The sequence below is a fragment of the Enhydra lutris genome, unplaced genomic scaffold (assembly GCF_002288905.1).
Source record: "Enhydra lutris kenyoni isolate GAN:26980312 unplaced genomic scaffold, ASM228890v2 scaffoldscaffold16, whole genome shotgun sequence".
Taxonomy (NCBI): domain Eukaryota; kingdom Metazoa; phylum Chordata; class Mammalia; order Carnivora; family Mustelidae; genus Enhydra; species Enhydra lutris.
The window spans coordinates 23,048,865-23,067,093 of NW_019154100.1; the positions used below are offsets into that span (position 1 = coordinate 23,048,865).

Here is an 18,229-nt window from a genome sequence, read left to right on the forward strand (position 1 = left end):
AGCATATTTATACTACATATTACTGTGCCATATTGATAATGCATTCATGTCAAAGTCTTGGAAGATGGGAAAATATGTTTTCCTAATGAGTGAACATCTCACACTGTGACACGATGTGATAGGCTGCTGTCTGCTTTGCTTTTAAGCTTCCCTCTGCTGCAGAGCTCACTGTTAATTCTAAGCACCCTGGTTTCATCTACTTCATGATTCCACCTAGCAGATAAAAATTTTACTTAACTTCCTTTTTCATCCTAATTCACCCATACGCATCTCTGATTCTTAGAGGATGAAGGATCCAGAGAGGTCCATGTCCTACTTTATATATTACCTCCTTTCTCTCTATGTGGCACGTTCCTCCACAGTGCAATGCTGTTTCACAAACAAAGAAAGCTAAGTAAAAATGAACTATCTTGATGCTCGTGAAAATTAATATATACTGGGAATGCACAGGACATCTGTTTACTTATTTCCTGGTGAACTCTTTCTGCAGCTACACTACTTTGCACCTATAAAATATTTTATATCTTCTCTTGAAGCAAACCAATTAATAGTATATTGACTATGACTTGACAGGGAACATTTCAACCCTATCCTTACACTTCCCTAATATTCCTAGTGTCACTTCCTAAACACAACCTGATGAGAAAGTGTGAAGGGCAGGAAATGATTTTTTAACATGTTGTTAACTGTATATAAAGCAAAACAAAACAAAAACAGCAACAAGTCAGCTGACAGAACTACCCTAGAGTGAGCGAGGGGCTGAATGAGTGATGGGCATTAAGAAGCCGCCTGGCATGACAAGCGCTGGGTGTTCTATGTAAATGATGAATCACTAAATTCTACTCCTGAAACCAGTATTACACTGTATGTTAAGTAACTAGAATTTAAATAAAAATTTGGAAGAAAAGAAAAAATACTACCCTAAAGGAGGGTGAAGTCAGCTCACCCTTGACAGGTCCTGACAAGGTATCAATGCTCATTCACTCAGTCTTTCAAAAACCATCTAGTGAGGGTACCTGGGTGGCTCAGTGGGTTAAAGCCTCTGCCTTTGGCTCAGGTCATGATCTCGGGGTCCTGGAATCGAGCCCCGCATCAGGCTCTCTGCTCAGCAGGGAGCCTGCTTCCCCTTCTCTCTCTGCCTGCCTCTCGCCTACTTGTGATCTCTCTATGTCAAATAAATAAATAAAATCTTTAAAAACAAAAACAAACAAAACAAAACACAAAAAAAAACATCTAATGAGTGGCTCTCAGACCCCACTGCAGATGCTGGGGATACAGTAGTGAACAAGGCCAAAAAGTTTCAGACCTCACAGTGCTCACAGCCTCCTGTTACTCTTTAAAAAAAAAAAAAGAAAAAGAAAAAGAAAAGAAAAAAAGGAACTCTTTGTCAAATGATTTTTAAACACAGTGAAGGCTCCCCATCTTTTTTCAACAAACCTAGAAATATTCTACTAATAGATAACTACAAATAAGTCCCTCTTACACCAAGTTTTTAGTATAAAATATTCACTCTTTAAAAAATGCATTTCTATTAATACAGCAAATTGAGAAAATATATATTTAACTCTGCCATATTGATAACACACTCATATAAGGGCTTGGAAGATGGGAAAATATTTTTTTCCTATCTGGTGAACATCTCGTACCATGACACAATTATCACAGCATTTCAAAAAACTTCAGCTGTGTTATCCCCAGGTGAAGGAGACAGCGTGGGAGACAGCATGTCCAGGAGGAAAGGGAAGAGCTGTAACTAGAGAATTCTACATTAGGATTCATAAATCCCTGTTTCAGAAAATGCAGTAAGAGGGACGCCTGGGTGGCTCAGTTGGTTGGACGACTGCCTTCGGCTCAGGTCATGATCCCGGAGTCCCGGGATCGAGTCCCGCATCGGGCTCCCAGCTCCATGGGGAGTCTGCTTCTCCCTCTGACCTTCTCCTCGCTCATGCTCTCTCTCACTGTCTCTCTAATAAATAAATAAAATCTTTAAAAAAAAAAAAAAAGAAAATGCAGTAAGAGAAAAGAATCGTACCTGGGAAGGCGTGTGTTCAAGGTATGGATTGGAAATTCTTCTTGATAGAGTCTATTTTGAAAGAAAGAAGAGGGGAAAAATTAGAACTAAACAAATCTTTGTACCAGCAGGGTCAATGTCTACAATGCGGCGGGTCCAGCAGTCGTCCAAACCAAAAAAATGTGCCTCAGTCTCAAGTCATGGGCCATAAAGGATTCATGTCCTTATTCTCATTCAGTGCAAGCATGTGGTCACCATTCATTCCAACAAGACAGGTTATTCCGTTTAAACAGCTCCCATGGGGCGCCTGGGTGGCTCAGTGGATTAAGCCACTGCCTGCAGATCAGGTCATGATCTCAGGGTCCTGGGATCAAGCCCCGCATCAGGCTCTCTGCTCGCAGGAGCCTGCTACCCCCTCTCTCTCCCCCTGCCTGCCTCTCTGCCCACTTTTGGTCTCTATCTGTCAAATAAATAAATAAAATCTTATAAATAAATAAATAAATAAACAAACAAACAGCTCCCAACCAAAAGGATACAACTTTAAGGAGGGCCATGAAAAGATGGAGGTGTTCATACTTGGGATTTTATTCTCTGTGTGATTTGATTCTATTTCTCCTTTCCTTTTCATTTCCTCTTTCCCCACCTAACGCAGACTCCCATCACTGTATATCTACACCACTGCTTCAGCCTCTCCATGGATTTCCTGGACCTCTGGTGACGCACCCCAAAGGCCATCCCGCAAACCTCAAAACTGAACAAAGGTCCCCTGCTTTACAGTGGGTCTCTTACTGCTTAGGGAGTCCGTCCAACCACCACGGGCTGCTTCCAACAGGTTTCAGTATTCTCCCTCCAACTTCCTACAGGACAAACCTCCTCATCAGAAGAGCTCGGCACTCCCACCTGCCTCTGCTCATACCACTCTCCACACTGGAGAGCCCTCCATCTTCCCTGACGCTTCCCTGAACCCCACCAGACTTCGAAGTCCGGGGTTTAGTGCAGTTCGCTCCTAGGTGAAGCACCTCCCACCTGCCCCCGTCACTGGGGTTTGGCCCTCCTGGCAGCTCTGTTATTCCGTACCATCACGTGGCAGCTCCAGAATGCTCTGCGTGGCTGGCTGGCATTCTATGTGTGCCTTTGCCCCAACTATCTCCACGAGCTCCTGGAGTGGGTGCTGACAGTTTACACTGCTTTGCTCTCACAGCATCGAGCGCATAACCTTGCAAAGAAATGTTTACTTTGCTATTCACTTATTTATAGATATGTACATCTCTGTATCAATTTAGTAAGTTAGGTTACTGAATGATTTGAATTGTAGCAGCTCATTTTTCGTACATAACAATCCAGTAGGCAGCACCATCACCCGCATATGCTTAAGCACAATAGAAAACTAGTATCATTTCCCATTGTGCTTTGGGGAACAGAAAAGAGAAACTAACATTTATTGAGCTCCCAACCTATGTTTAAAAGCTCTTTACAACTCTATTCCAAGGCTTGCTGTCTTTTGAGATCCCATCCTTTTTAGTCTACCGCCTCCACTTCTCAAAATCATCGGCTGAATTACAAAACATAGCCTGCCAGTCATCACCTTTCAGCATCTGAACCTTCAACAAAATCTTAGTCTAAGGCACAATTCCCATTCTGCATCCTCTCCACTCCACATGCCCCCCTGTTACTTATCTTAATTAAACTGAAAGAAATAAACAAACTCTTTCCAGAGATGCCAATTGGTTTACTCTGCTAAAGATCTGCAAAGGCTTCAAAGAAAATTAAATCTACAAAGGTAGACAGGCCATTTTTAATTCCCATGTATTAAAATAAAACACCCACCCACCCCTTCTGGTGTGGTATTATACACACTCCCAATCAGCCCTTCTCAGGCCTTCTGTCGTCTGAGCCTATGTAATATATTCACTTATTGAAATACCAAACAATTTAAAATTTGCATATGCACTAGCTTTATCATTCGAGGATGAATCATCATAAGTGATTTTTCTCCCCCTAAATAGAGAGCTTTTAAAAGTCAATAAGGCAGGCCAGAACTGACAGTCTTTATTACTCATCTAATTGCCTGAATCGGCTCAGAAAAGCAACTACTTCACATGATTTAGTTAAAAAAAAAAAAAAAGAGAGAGAGAAAGAAAAGAAAGCTTTTAGGTAGAAACAAGTTCTCAAGAACCAGGTAGAGGCACATTCACAAAAGAAAGCAAACCATTTCCTTTCTTTCGGAGGCCAACCTAAATCTGGCCATCTCCGCACTAGTGTTACACTCACACAATTCTACTTCACAGAAACTTCCCCATGGATAGCTGGATTCAAAAGATTGGTAAGGTGAGTAAATAAAGCCATGAGATTCTTCCATGGTGACTAGATAACAGATAAACTACCAGCCCACAGGGAATCGACAGGAGCAACACAACAAGAACGGCCTTTTCCAGAACACAATACCTACATTTGTTGTCAGAAACTCCTGTGAAGCGCTCTCCTAACTGGTCCCAGGAGGGCTCTGTTTCATTAATGCTCTAGGACAGCGGCTCTCAAACTCAGCTGGGCTCCAGGAAGCCCCAGAGCTCCCTGCAGAACTCTGTAAAGTTCGGATGTGTTAAACTTAAAACAACTCTCCTAACTATGTGCTTTAGAGACCACTTTTTTTTAGTTGTTGATATTGCCCCAAAATAGCAAGCATCAAAGACCTGCAGAAAAAAGAACATGGAATAGTCTATGCATGACCTCCTTTTTAAGAGGTATTAGAAAATTATGTAAGTTTGTCAGAGGAACACAGTGGGCCAACTTACAAGAATCTGAGAATCACTGCTCTGAATCACCTCACCGACTGCTCTCCGGCATTTACCTGAAAGCATCTATCACAAGAACACCCTTAAAAATGCACCCCTCTCTGTTTTGATATTCTTTCCTAATATGTCATCAGCTGTTTGCATCCCTTCTTTGAATCTCCTGGTTTTATTTCTCCTCTGAGCATTCCAAGGCTTCATCTAATCTGTCTGGTAGCAACAAATTTCCATTCATTTCTCATTTACAAAGCACCTACTGAGCTCCTGGCCAGGCACTGTGGGTACTTTCAGTAACATACACAAGTACGTGATGCTGTTCCTAATCTAAATCCATTTACCAGAACATAAAGGATCTATTTGACAGAGATCACAAGTAAGTGGAGGAGAGGCAGGCAGAGAGGGGGTGGGGGGAAGGCAGGCTCCCTGCTGAGCAGAGAGCCCGATGCCGATGCCGGGCTCAATCCCAGAACCCTGGGATCATGGCCAGAGCTGAAGGCAGAGGCTTTAACCCACTGAGCCACCCAGGCACCCCATAAACATAGAGGATCTAAAGAACACTTTAAACCCATGAATTCTTTTACTTGATCCTCATTTCCTATCAGTTTATAATCTTGGATGGCTGTTTCCAGTGATACAGTGTCCTCCTTTAAATGGCTCTCACTATAATATCTCATAATACAATGCCCAGGTGAAATGATTTTTTTTTCCCTTTATTTCCAGCTTCTTAGAATTACTTCGGCTACATGCAATGATACTTTCGTGAAAGACATTATTTCTACCATAGAGAGAAGACTGGTAACAATACAAATGAAATTAGATTTTAATTCAAATTTATTTCTTCTCCTTTCTGTTTTAGTGAACCATGGAAAAGGAATCCCTAAATGATTCCAGGCAAATATTTTTCATATATTAAACATGTATTAGAAAACTGCAACCCTTTGATATTCACAAACAAACTTCCAGAAACAAATAATGGCATAACTCAAAGGGTAACTGGTTAGTAATCATGTATTACCTTAATCTCTTTTTAAGTTAGGTGTCCACTGAAGTTAAATTATAATGGTCCAAGATGCTGGGTCTGAACCAAGCACAGAACTCATTCCAGAGTCAGTGAGAGTATCTTATTATATACTTACTAGTATGATAGACTTATGGCACATTTCTTACTAGCTCTTAAAGGACATGCCTTAATACTCTCCTTAGATTGAACTAATACCTAAGCGGCTAAGGGGAGAGAAGAAGGAGAGAAGGGAGAGAAGAAGGAGAAAGACCGAATCATTTCAATCCCTGCAAAAGTATGACCTGCTCCATTTCAAAGAGGAACCAGCAAGAACTACCAAATGTATTGATGCCTTGAGAATTCAGTTACTGACATGACTCTCTATCACCTGCAGCCACTGCCCTTTCCCTATTCTGGGCCATCAAGTAGAAGATGAAGACATCACAGTGGAATCAGTGCACTTGCTTCTCTCACAAACCCAGGAAACCAGAAAGCTTCCGAAGTTACCAGAAGGCCCCTATGTAAAGAGATGACTACTGACTCCAACAATAAGGGCTGTGACCGAGCAGGCTGTCCAGTAGAGTTCTAAGCCTATGAGTCCTTTTTAAGCCCCAGGATACACTTCTAGCTCAATCAGAGCTTGATCAAGGTAAAAGGGACCCAACCCCAGCCAGTCCGTGGGCTTGAGAATTCCACAGGATCACAAGTCAGGCATGACACAAGCCGGAGCCAACTGCTGAAAGGGAAGCATGGGGCAGGGTGCCGCCACCCTCCCGCAAGCTCTCAGGCCCACCACCACAGCCTCCAGGCCCCAACGGATGTGCTCCCACCAGTCAGTCACCACCACAAAGGCCATTTGTGATAACATCTTCTCAGCACAGCCTTGCCACACCAACATCAATCATGTTCTCAAAATTGCCCGTGAAGTGTTAAGAAACATGGGATGACATGGAAAGTGGCAGAAATGTTTACTAAGCACCTCCTTGGTCATTAGCACTTTCCCATAACAGTAATTGCACCCAACTATTCACATTTTTACAGACAAGAGGCCTGAGGAAAAGAGAAACTAAGACATTTCTTTCAATGGGGCCCCTGGGTCACACAGTTAAGCGTCGGACTCTTAATTTTGGCTCATGGCATGGTCTCGGGGTTGTGAGGTCGAGCCCTGCATCGTGGAATCTGTTGAGAATTTGTTCTCTCCCTCTGTCCCAACTCTTCCCCCTCTCTCTCTAAAAAAGGAAGGAAGGAAGGGGGAAAGGGAAAAATGACTTCAAGCCGCTGAGCTGGAAAGTTACAGAGCCAGGACTGAAACAAAAGGGACTGATTCCAAAGCCACCAGTCTGCTGTAATAGGCTGCCCGCTGTCAATCTCTAGCGGGGTTTCTACTCTGTGCTACAGATTGTGCGAAGTATTTTACATGCAACATATACCACTTAATCTGTGAAAAACTTTGAGGTGGGCACTATTATTAATTCTATTTCACAGCTGGCAGAACTAGACTTCAAGAGGTTAAGAAATTTACCCAAGTTTGCAACCCAAGCCCATCTATAGTGATTACTCTACAGGTGTCATTTACAGATTGTGATGATTTGAGAATGACATGACAAACGAGTGCATCTCACTGCATTCGGAAGTCACAAACAGCACAAGCTCCAGTGATTCTCAGCCCCTGGATGTAGATTAAAGCCATGTGAAAGCCAGCTGAAGAGAGAAACTCAACAGGAGCTCATATCCAACCCCCAGAGCACAGAATTAGAACTTCTGGGAGTGGACCTGGATGGTTTCTGCCCACCTCCCCAGGTGGTTCTAATGTGTGACCACTGAACAATCAGCAGTGGGAACCGGCAGTCTGAACTTCTCCTCACCCACTTCAGCTATGAGACCCGGAGTACTCTTCAAACTGCCTCCTTCGCAAGCCCAGCTGAGTTCAGAACCTCGTAGAGGTACAAGTCCTTTGACAGAAAGCATTGGGATCTGTCGCTGAGCTTCTAAGTCTGGCTTGTATAAAACAAAGGGCCAGTGTTTCTGGAAATCCCACCTTGTCCCTGTTTGTGTTATGTGTCTTGTTTTTACCCCATCCCAGACACAGCCCTAAGCCAAGGTACTTTCATGTCTGCAGAAAAGAAAGACGCTATATACCTTCTCAAAAGGCATACCCTCTTAATGGCATCCGCAGCATTAAACTTAATTTTTACTTCCCATTAGTAAAGGACTCTCTTCTAGTATAAACATGTTTGCCTCACTTAACAGCTAAAGTAGGAAAGTGAAGTGGGTTCTAGGAATACTTATAAATATTTCAAAATCTTGCCTGCCTAGGAAAATCAGCAAGAAGCAGCAGCTTCTGGGAAAATATACACAATAGGTACAACAGAAACAAACCCCAACATGTTATCAACTTGATTTTTATTCGATTCTTGGGAAAATCTTTCTTCTTGCTGCATTTACAAGCAAGAGAATAGTTCTGCCTAACACGATGGGGTTTTCTGGTTAACGCAATCACAGAAAAGCCTTTAAAATTTAGGAATCAAGTCACTAAAGATTTTAGAATGTTAAATTAGCAAGCTTACTCACCTCCACTTGTCACTGGATTCCCTACTTGTATTATTATCAACCTACCCAGTCATACCTGGACTCCAAGATGAACCCTTTCCGAAACACCGACCAACACGAAGATGTTCCCGCTGAGATCCTTTGAGCAGCAAAATAATCCACAGTTATTACATCCCACATTGTGGGATAGAAGGTAATAACTGTGCATTATAACCCACAGAATAAATACCCATGAGTCCATACTGATATAAATGACTGAATAAATAAATATTGGGCCAAGCAGGCTGGAGGAGTGGGGACAGCTCTTCCCTACAGAATTCCAATTACTAAATTCAAGAAGAGGAGGCAATCAGCGGATGCCAAAATTAGTGGACACAAGGGTGATAATCGGGCTATCTGTGCAGTGTCAAAGTGGCTTCTCACAAGTCAATATGTTTGGAGGAGAAAAGAGTCACTTTTCAGTGGAGCACAGTGGACCTCACTCTAATTAACTGACAAAAATTATCACCAACCATGAAACACGTTGACATCATTTGCCCACTGAAAGGATACAATGAAGAAGGCACTTTTATAGCATTTTTGTAAAACAGTATATCTGAATTCAATGAGAAAACAGACGACTGCAAATCGAGGGGTATTCTTCAATATAAATAAGCCTTTAACTCTGCAAAAATTGCCAAGGCTTTGAAAGACCACGAAATACTGAGGGGGCTCTCCCAGGTTGGAGGGGTCATAAGGAAACAAAACAAAAGCCCATGTGTGATTCTGGACAAGGATAAGGACCTTCCTTGGTGGGACAATGGGCAAACTCTGAATGAGGTCTGTATTTGAGTTAATTGACTATGAATGCTGTTCTTGTCAAGTGCACTGTGGTTACCTAAAATGTTAACATTTGGGGAAGTTAGATGAAGGTTTTAAGAGGACTCTTTGTGCTCTTTGTGAAACTTGTGAATCTGAAATTTATTTCAAAAGGAAAAGTTGAAAAAAAAAAAAAAGTAATGGCCTCTTTCTGCCCCACAAATAAAGTTTCAAAAAACGTTCAAATATTATTTCAAAATAAACCATCTGTTTCTTTGCTAAAAGCTGCATGGCCCTTACCATAACATTCTCTCAAGCTGCAAGAGGATGACCCGACTTGCCGCCTTGTGCACTCTGACCTCTATCACAAATCAGATTTATCTCCCTAAAACATCTCCTTACATAGCACCTTAGTTTGTTGTTTTGTTGTTGTTGTTTTTAATTAAAATAGCTACTTAAAAAATTCAGTTTCCTCTTGCCCATTGCTCACAATGTGCCCAGTGGATGATACCCTCAATGACACCCTGCCACGTTTCTGTCCTACAAGGGCTCTGCTCTAGCCAGGCAGACTGTGCTATTTTTTACCATGCAAACTGTACACATTCTCATCTCTGTGCCCAAGCCCTGGCCGTGACCTCTGCTCCCTGCATTTCTCTACATTTCCACACCCTGCTCTTCCTGAGATCCATGCAAATGCTGCATGAAGCCCCCTGCAGCCCTGAGCCTCCCGTGACTAATCTCTTCCCCCAAACACTCCAGCACTTGTCTTCATCTGCCACAAGAATGCAGCGCCTCCTGCCTCCATTGTACGTGTGTGCTGTCTCTCCTCAGCCAGCCTGGCGACCCGCCAGTGTTCACTGGTCCCTTCTGTAAATCAAGGCCCTTTGGTGTATAGCAGGGGATGACCACCCAGTGGTGACCTTCCCCCTTGTCACAGAACCTGATGTTCCAGACTCTCAGGCCAGTGGCAAACGTGATATTACCACCTCAAAATCTATGAAACCCATTGCCATCTCTGCCATATCATCACCACCCATCCTTTTCTTTCTTTTCTTTCTTTCTTTTTTTAAGATTTTATTTATTTATTGGACAGAGAGAGAGAAAGAGCACAAACGGGGAGGAAGAGAGGGAGAAGCAGGCTCCCAGCTGAGCAGGAAGCCTGATGCAGAACTCGATCTCAGGACCCAGGGGTCATGACCTGAGCTGAAGGCGGACCTTTAACCAACTGAGTCACCCAGGCACATCCCACCCCACTTTTTTTTTTTTTTTAAGTTTTTATTTATTTATTTGACAGAGAGAAACCACCACCCTTCCTTTCCCTTATTTCTCAATTCCGTTTTAAGTGGTCCAGTATGCAGCAAGAGTATATACATAGTGTATTTCCACACACTGAATTAATTTTGTTCATTTTAAAACTTAAAGATACATTTGAAAGCCAATTGTTTCTTTGTAGTGAAAAACACTTCCATAAAGTCACTTTGTGTGGGGTCTTCAAGAGGAAAAAAAAAGTTCACTTTTCTTCTATGTTACTAGCAAGTCAGAAATCTGCAAATGAAATACACCTTGGAGAAGCCACCTTTCTTTCCTTCCTTGGCTCTGAATAAATTAGTCTCTTAAATGTTTCTTCCTAACTTGCATATAAATTTTTAAAAGCTACAAAGTAATAAAGGTGATAATGTTGTCTTCCAGCAGAAGGAAGAGTTAGAAAACTAGATCTAGATTTCTTTCAGTTACTCATATAAGACATACAAAGAAACTCAGAAATAAGCCACCAGAAAAGATATCCTGAGGTCACCTGGCCTACTTCACAGCCTTCATCTACACTCTGCGTCAGGTGGGAATGTGGATCAGGAGTCCGTAAACTACAGCCCACAGATCAAACCCAGCTGCCACCTGGTTTTCATAAAGTTTTATTGGAACACAGCTGGGCCCGTTTGTTTACATATGGTCTCTGGCTATTTTCTTGCTAAAAATATTTACTATACGGCACTTCACAAAAGAAGTTTACCAACCCTGGTCTAGATGATCAAATTTTACAGAATAGGAGGTACTCCATAAAATCCCAGCAGTACATTCCCGTGCTCAATTAGTTACTGATAAGAATTTCTTTCCCTCTTGAACCCCATTATCTCCCACTGCCGTTGAAAGATTATTTGCTCAAAAAAATGTTTAATGCACATTTCCGTCTTCATTTACATGTCACATAAAAGGAAGAAATAGGTCTAAACAATTTTTGGCTCCCAAGATTAAAACAAACAAAAAAGGAGCAATTAGTTTCACCAACTCCTCCTTCTAAATTGGGAACTTCCAACCTTTGCCATAATGTAGACAAGTCTAGACTTCACAAAACTATAGCCAAGGTCAAATATACAAAAGTACTAATAAATGCAAGACTATCCTGTTTCAAATATCAAATCTTGCACACAGTAGTCTCACCGCTTGGAATGACTTCCTCCTCATATATTTAAATTTTTATTGAGTTTATGTTAAAATATATTCATATGCTCAATACTCCCCTATTAGAACTTCTTATGTACTTTCAAAGTACTTTAGAGTCCAGCTACTTATTAACATTTGGATTCCCCCCAGTTCATTCTAAGAATCTTAAAAGTAAGGCCTGTATTTTACTCATATACATAAATATCCACAATATCTAACATGATACATTGCACACAGTTAATTCTCACTGAATGCTTCTCAAGGAAAAACAAATCCAGCTCCGTTAATACTTTCCTCAAACCCTCTCCCCTTCGGGGTTTATAGCTCCTTCCTCCATGCCCTGCACCTTCTTGTCCTGGGAGGCAAGCCTTGTGTGGTGGTTCCAAGCAGAGCTCTGAATTTACATGGCTTAGATTCAAAGCCCATCTGTATTACATGTCCTTGAACGAATTATTTAAATTTTCTGCCTCTCTTTCCACGTCTATAAATGGGAGAAATAAAATCTACCCAGAAGGTTGTCGTAAGGGTTAGATGACTTAAAACAGTGTTCTCAAACTTCATGCATTTGGAGGGCTTAGGAAACCAGATTGCTAAGCCCCATCCCCAGAAGTTTTGGGTTTAGCAGGTCTGGTCTGAGGGGTGCCTATGAACCTGCATTTCTTTTTTTTTTTTTTTAAAGATTTTATTTATTTTTATTTGACAGAGAGAGATCACAAGTAGACAGAGAGGCAGGCAGAGAGAGAGAGGGAAGCAGGCTCCCTGCTGAGCAGAGAGCCCGATGCGGGACTCGATCCCAGGACCCTGAGATCATGACCTGAGCCGAAGGCAGCGGCTTAACCCACTGAGCCACCCAGGCGCCCTGAACCTGCATTTCTAATAAGCTCCTAGAGGATGTTAATGCTCACAGACGACACCTGGAGAACCACTGACTTAAAGTATGTGTAGAGTTTAAAAAATAAAATAAAAAATTTATTTATTTATTTGACAGAGAGAGAGCATGCACACACAAGCAGGGCAAGCAGTGGAGGGATAGGGAGAAGCAGACTCTCTGCCAAGCAGGAAGCCCCAACATGGGGCTTGATCCAAGGACCCTGGGATCATGATCTGAGCGGAAGATACACGCTCAACCGAGTCACCCAGCGACTCCAGATATGTGAAGAGTTTAGAACAGTGCCTGCTGTAGAGTGAATGTTAACCAGTGTTGCTGCGCGTTCAACAAACTTGACTATTACTATGTCCATGAGTGTGGGTGTCACCTACTACACTGCAAGCTTCTCAAGGGACAGGACTGTATGTTTTTCATCCACATCCCTAGGTCAGGACAGAGTGCCTATGACAAAGCAACACAAGTGGAGCCCTGACAGAATTCTCTGCCCCTCACCCAAGGATCCCCCTGGTTGGAAAAAAAAAAAAAAATGGGACTTGTGGGGAAGAAAATTCTCCCACTAGCAACATTCCCAGGGGTTTCACATCACGCATAACCCAAGGGAGTTAGGTCCCATATCCCATACTTGGGAGTTTGCAAGAGCAAATTCATAGTCAGAGAGCTTTTACAAGGCTCTTGGGACTGGCTCTGTTCTCAAATGGGTGCAGAGTTTCAATGGGCTTTTGTCAATGACGATCAGCTGCCACTACTGTTTGAGACTCTAGGGACAGTCAGTCAGGGTACTGGGTTGGCTCAGTTGGTTCTACTCTTGATTTCAGCTCAGGTCATAATCTCAGGGTCATGAGATGGAGCCGAGCCCCATGCCTGAGCCGGGTGTGGAGTCTGCTTAAGGTTTTCTCTCTCCCTCTCCACCTCCCCCTCTGCCCCGCCTCACTAGAGGCATACTCTCTCTAAACACACACACACACACACACACAAACAAAACCCTCTAGGTAAAGTCAATTCTTGTACAAACAAGAATTTCTTCTGGATGCCGCCAAGTGGTAATCCTGTCATTCATTCGAAAGTTATGCCTTTCCAGTTATTAACTACTTACCTTCTTTAGCATTCCCAAATCTTTGAGTTAATAACTGATTTTGGAATTGAAGAGAATCAGTATTTACCTAGCAGTCTACGATTTCACATATGCAGCTTACGAAATTCAGGTCACTTGCCATGCTAGGGTTAGGACACAGATTCTCCACAGTTTTACAGATAATCCTAACAGCAGGGCTGTGACCCCGTGTGCAGACTTTTTATCAAGCAAGATCATTTTTCTAGTTCCCCGAAGTCATTTAAAGCAGTTGGGAACTATTACTGCCTATCATGGGTAGTTCTAGTTTGAAGAATCATTCTCTTGATGGTCGTAGAATAGCGTCATCTCATCGGTCAACAAGCTTACATTTGCCACAAGGAGCAGGCGTGCACCCTCCCTCTCTTCAGGCTCTGAAGACCGCACAGAAAATGTTAGCTTAGCTGGCCTTCACTTACTTCACGAGCACTCAGTCAGAGGGCACTTGAGTCTTAAAGGCTTGTGAAACTTTATTTATTTTGGGTCACATACCCTTCTTCCACTCATATCCTTGACTTTTTAAAAACCTGAGGTCCACTGAAGGCTCACTGTATAGCCACATCAGCATCTTTCACTTCCTTCTCCTTTTCTAACACCTTCTACCAATAATACTACAGAATCAGAATTCCATTCACATCTCGAGTGTCTTTCCTTTTAGTGTTTCCAGCTATGACACCCTAACTCTCACTTCTCTTAATCTGTTAAGATCTGACTCCACAAAATGCAGCACTCACAACGGGTGCCCCACTCTGTGGCCGCTGGGTTTCTTGTCCTGACTGGATGCACAAACCTGCCCACCCCTGGACCCTGACTGACATGTTCTTCTACCTCCACTGAATCACCTTCTTTCTAGTCTCCCTACCAAATTATTTCTTCTAACCTGTCTATACATCTTTTCCTTTCTCTAGTAGTCATCACAGAGAGCCCATCTTCAAACTGTTTCCCTCCTCCCCCCACTTTCTACTCTGGCACAAAGGCCCACTACAGTCCCAGCAAACATTACCAGTGATCCTTCAACCAGAACAAGAAAGACAGCCTTTACGCCACACATCCCCAGGGCAGTGTTCAGATGTTCTGGACTCAAGGTGATCTTGAGTTCTCTGATCTCCCCCTGGAACTTCCCCTTCCGCCATCACAGACATCAGCGACTGCCCATCAGTTCTCCCTGCTCATTACAGGCCTCCCAATAGAGGCTTCTGGAATGCGATGACAACCACCTGGCAAGTATTATCTTCCTCAGGTCTCATCTGGCTAATCTCAGATGCTGCTAATCAACAAGCATCTACATTCTTCCAATAAGTGTGGTCTGTGGGGCAGACCTGAGCACTTCTGGGAACTAGATATTCTTGGGCTCGACCCCACACACCGACGCAGTCAGACGAGGTGTGACCAGATCCCCAGGTGAATCACATTACAGTAAATCTCGCAATGTATTCACCTATACTGCCTAGATACAAAATCCTGCTTCTGCCACACATGTTTCTAAATCACAAAAAGCCCTTGAAGGTATCAACAGAGGTCCTCCTAAAAAAAGATTATGTGGGCAAAATGAGTTTTGAAGATGCTGCTTATTCTAGTCTCCCTCCTAAAAGATGAAAAAAAAATGCACCTAAGGATATTGGCGATGTTAAAGAACTCCTGCAGTAATCCCAAGTTTCTCAAACATATCTGGCCCAGGAATTTTAAAAAATTTATTTCTAGAAACAGCTGTTACCATCTCAGAGCATGGTACTGGTATAAACAGAAAGCAGTAAATTAAAAAGCCTGCCCCAGAGACGAAGTACCTCCATTGGACAAACACAAACCATGGCATTTACTCCTCTGGCATGTGTAACAATGACTTTTAAGTACATGTGTTAATCAAGTTCAATAGATGTTGCCTCCTACCATCATGGTCGGAGAGGTCAAGCAGAGGCCATTCTTGGCAGGACACTACACAGCCTAGATGAACAAGAAGAGAAAGAGGCTAAACACCAGAGCTACCAAATCCCCCACTTAAACCATCCTGTGATTCCCCCAAACTTTTTGGACATACTTTGCCTCTTCTCTTTACTGGTTTTCACTCTCTAAGAGGAAGAAGTCACATCAGATTCCAATTTACTTGTATTCTGCTATAAAAGATCCCAAAGCAGGGCACCTGGGTGGCTCAGTCGGTTAGACATCTACCTTCAGCTCAGGTCATGATCTCAGGGTCTTGGGATGGAGCCCCGCCTTGGGGTCCCTGCTCAGTGGGGAACCTGATTCTCCCTCTGCCTCTGCCTTTCCCCCAGTTTGGGCTCTCTCTCTTTCTCTCTGATAAATAAATAAATAAATAAAGTCTTTTTAAAAAAAAACTAAAAATAAAATAAAAGTTCCAAAAGCAAGGTTTTTGTGTTCACCCCTCTTCTTTCAGGATAATTACTGTAAAAGTTACCTTCATAAAGGGTTCCATTTTTAGAACTCCCTCAATTTTTAATCAAAAAATCATCAAAAAATCAAAAATCTTACAGACCTACGACGGTACTCTTTCTGCTTTCTATCTGTATGAAATATGGTAACAAAGTTATTATCTTCACTTTCTTTTAGATCAAATAGACTTAATCATAACCCTAATTTTTTTTATTAAATTTTATTTTTTATAAACATATAATGTATTTTTATCCCCAGGGGTACAGGTCTGTGAATCGCCAGGTTTACACACTTCACAGCACTCAATATAGCGCATACCCTCCCCAATGTCCATAACCCCACCCCCCCAACCTCCCTCCCCCCATCCACCCTCAGCTTGTTTTGTGAGATTAAGAGTCACTTATGGTTTGTCTCCCTCCCAATCCCATCTTGTTTCATTTACTCTTCTCCTACCCTCTTAACCCCACATGTTGCATCTCCTCTCCCTCATATCAGGGAGATGATATGATAGTTGTCTTTCTCCGATTGGCTTATTTCGCTAAGCATGATACCCTCTAGTTCCATCCACGTCGTTGCAAATGGCAAGATTTCATTTCTTTTGATGGCTGCATAGTATTCCATCGTGTATATATACCACATCTTCTTTAGCCATTCGTCTGTTGATGGACATCTAGGTTCTTTCCGTAGTTTGGCTATTGTAGACATTGCTGCTATAAACATTCGGGTGCACGTGCCCCTTCGGATCACTACGTTTGTATCTTTAGGGTAAATACCCAGCAGTGCAATTGCTGGGTCATAGGGTAGTTCTATTTTCAACATTTTGAGGAACCTCCATGCTGTTTTCCAGAGTGGTTGCACCAGCTTGCATTCCCACCAACAGTGTAGGAGGGTTCCCCTTTCTCCGCATCCTCGCCAGCATCTGTCATTTCCTGACTTGTTAATTTTAGCCATTCTGACTGGTGTGAGGTGATATCTCAGTGTGGTTTTGATTTGTATTTCCCTGATGCCAAGTGATATGGAGCACTTTTTCATGTGTCTGTTGGCCATCTGGATGTCTTCTTTGCAGAAATGTCTGTTCATGTCTTCTGCCCATTTCTTGATTGGGTTATTTGTTCTTTGGGTGTTGAGTTTGCTAAGTTCTTTATAGATTTTGGACACTAGCCCTTTATCTGATATGTCATTTGCAAATATCTTCTCCCATTCTGTCAGTTGTCTTTTGGTTTTGTTAACTGTTTCCTTTGCTGTGCAAAAGCTTTTGATCTTGATTAAATCCCAATAGTTCATTTTTGCCCTTGCTTCCCTTGCCTTTGGTGATGTTCCTAGGAAGATGTTGCTGCGGCTGAGGTCAAAGAGGTTGCTGCCTGTGTTCTCCTCAAGGATTTTGATGGATTCCTTTCTCACATTGAGGTCCTTGATCCATTTTGAGTCTATTTTCATGTGTGGTATAAGGAAATGGTCCAATTTCGTTTTTCTGCATGTGGCTGTCCAATTTTCCCAACACCATTTATTGAAGAGGCTGTCTTTTTTCCATTGGACATTCTTTCCTGCTTTGTTGAAGATTAGTTGACCAGAGAGTTGAGGGTCTATTTCTGGGCTCTCTATTCTGTTCCATTGATCTATGTGTCTGTTTTTGTGCCAGTACCATGTTGTCTTGATGATGACAGCTTTGTAATAGAGCTTGAAGTCCGGAATTGTGATGCCACCAACTTTGGCTTTCTTTTTCAATACTGCTTTGGCTATTCGAGGTCTTTTCTGGTTCCATATAAATTTTAGGATTATTTGTTCCATTTCTTTGAAAAAAATGGATGGTACTTTGATAGGAATTGCATTAAATGTGTAGATTGCTTTAGATAGCATAGACATTTTCACAATATTTATTCTTCCAATCCAGGAACATGGAACATTTTTCCATTTCATTGTGTCTTCCTCAATTTCTTTCATGAGTACTTTATAGTTTTCTGTGTATAGATTCTTAGTCTCTTTGGTTAGGTTTATTCCTAGGTATCTTATAGTTTTGGGTGCAATTGTAAATGGGATGGACTCCTTAATTTCTCTTTCTTCTGTCTTGTTGTTGGTGTAGAGAAATGCAACTGATTTCTGTGCATTGATTTTATATTCTGAGACTTTACTGAATTCCTGTACAAGTTCTAGCAGTTTTGGAGTGGAGTCTTTTGGGTTTTCCACATATAGTATCATATCATCTGCGAAGAGTGATAGTTTGACTTCTTCTTTGCCGATTTGGATGCCTTTAATTTCC

The 18,229-nt window shown here is 42.2% G+C and overlaps 1 protein-coding gene across 2 annotated transcripts in view; it reads right to left on the bottom strand.

The window, feature by feature from the left end:
- LOC111147241 (Rap guanine nucleotide exchange factor 5) overlaps positions 1-18,229 on the bottom strand; it is a 228,526-nt gene that overhangs the window by 181,326 nt on the left and 28,971 nt on the right. Inside the window, exon 2 of one of the 2 annotated variants that reach the window (XM_022503165.1) lies at positions 2,033-2,083. The gene's annotated coding sequence lies outside the window, so the exon portion shown is untranslated. Of the gene's footprint in view, positions 1-2,032; positions 2,084-18,229 lie in introns of those variants that run through there. The other variant, XM_022503164.1, reaches the window with a different exon arrangement.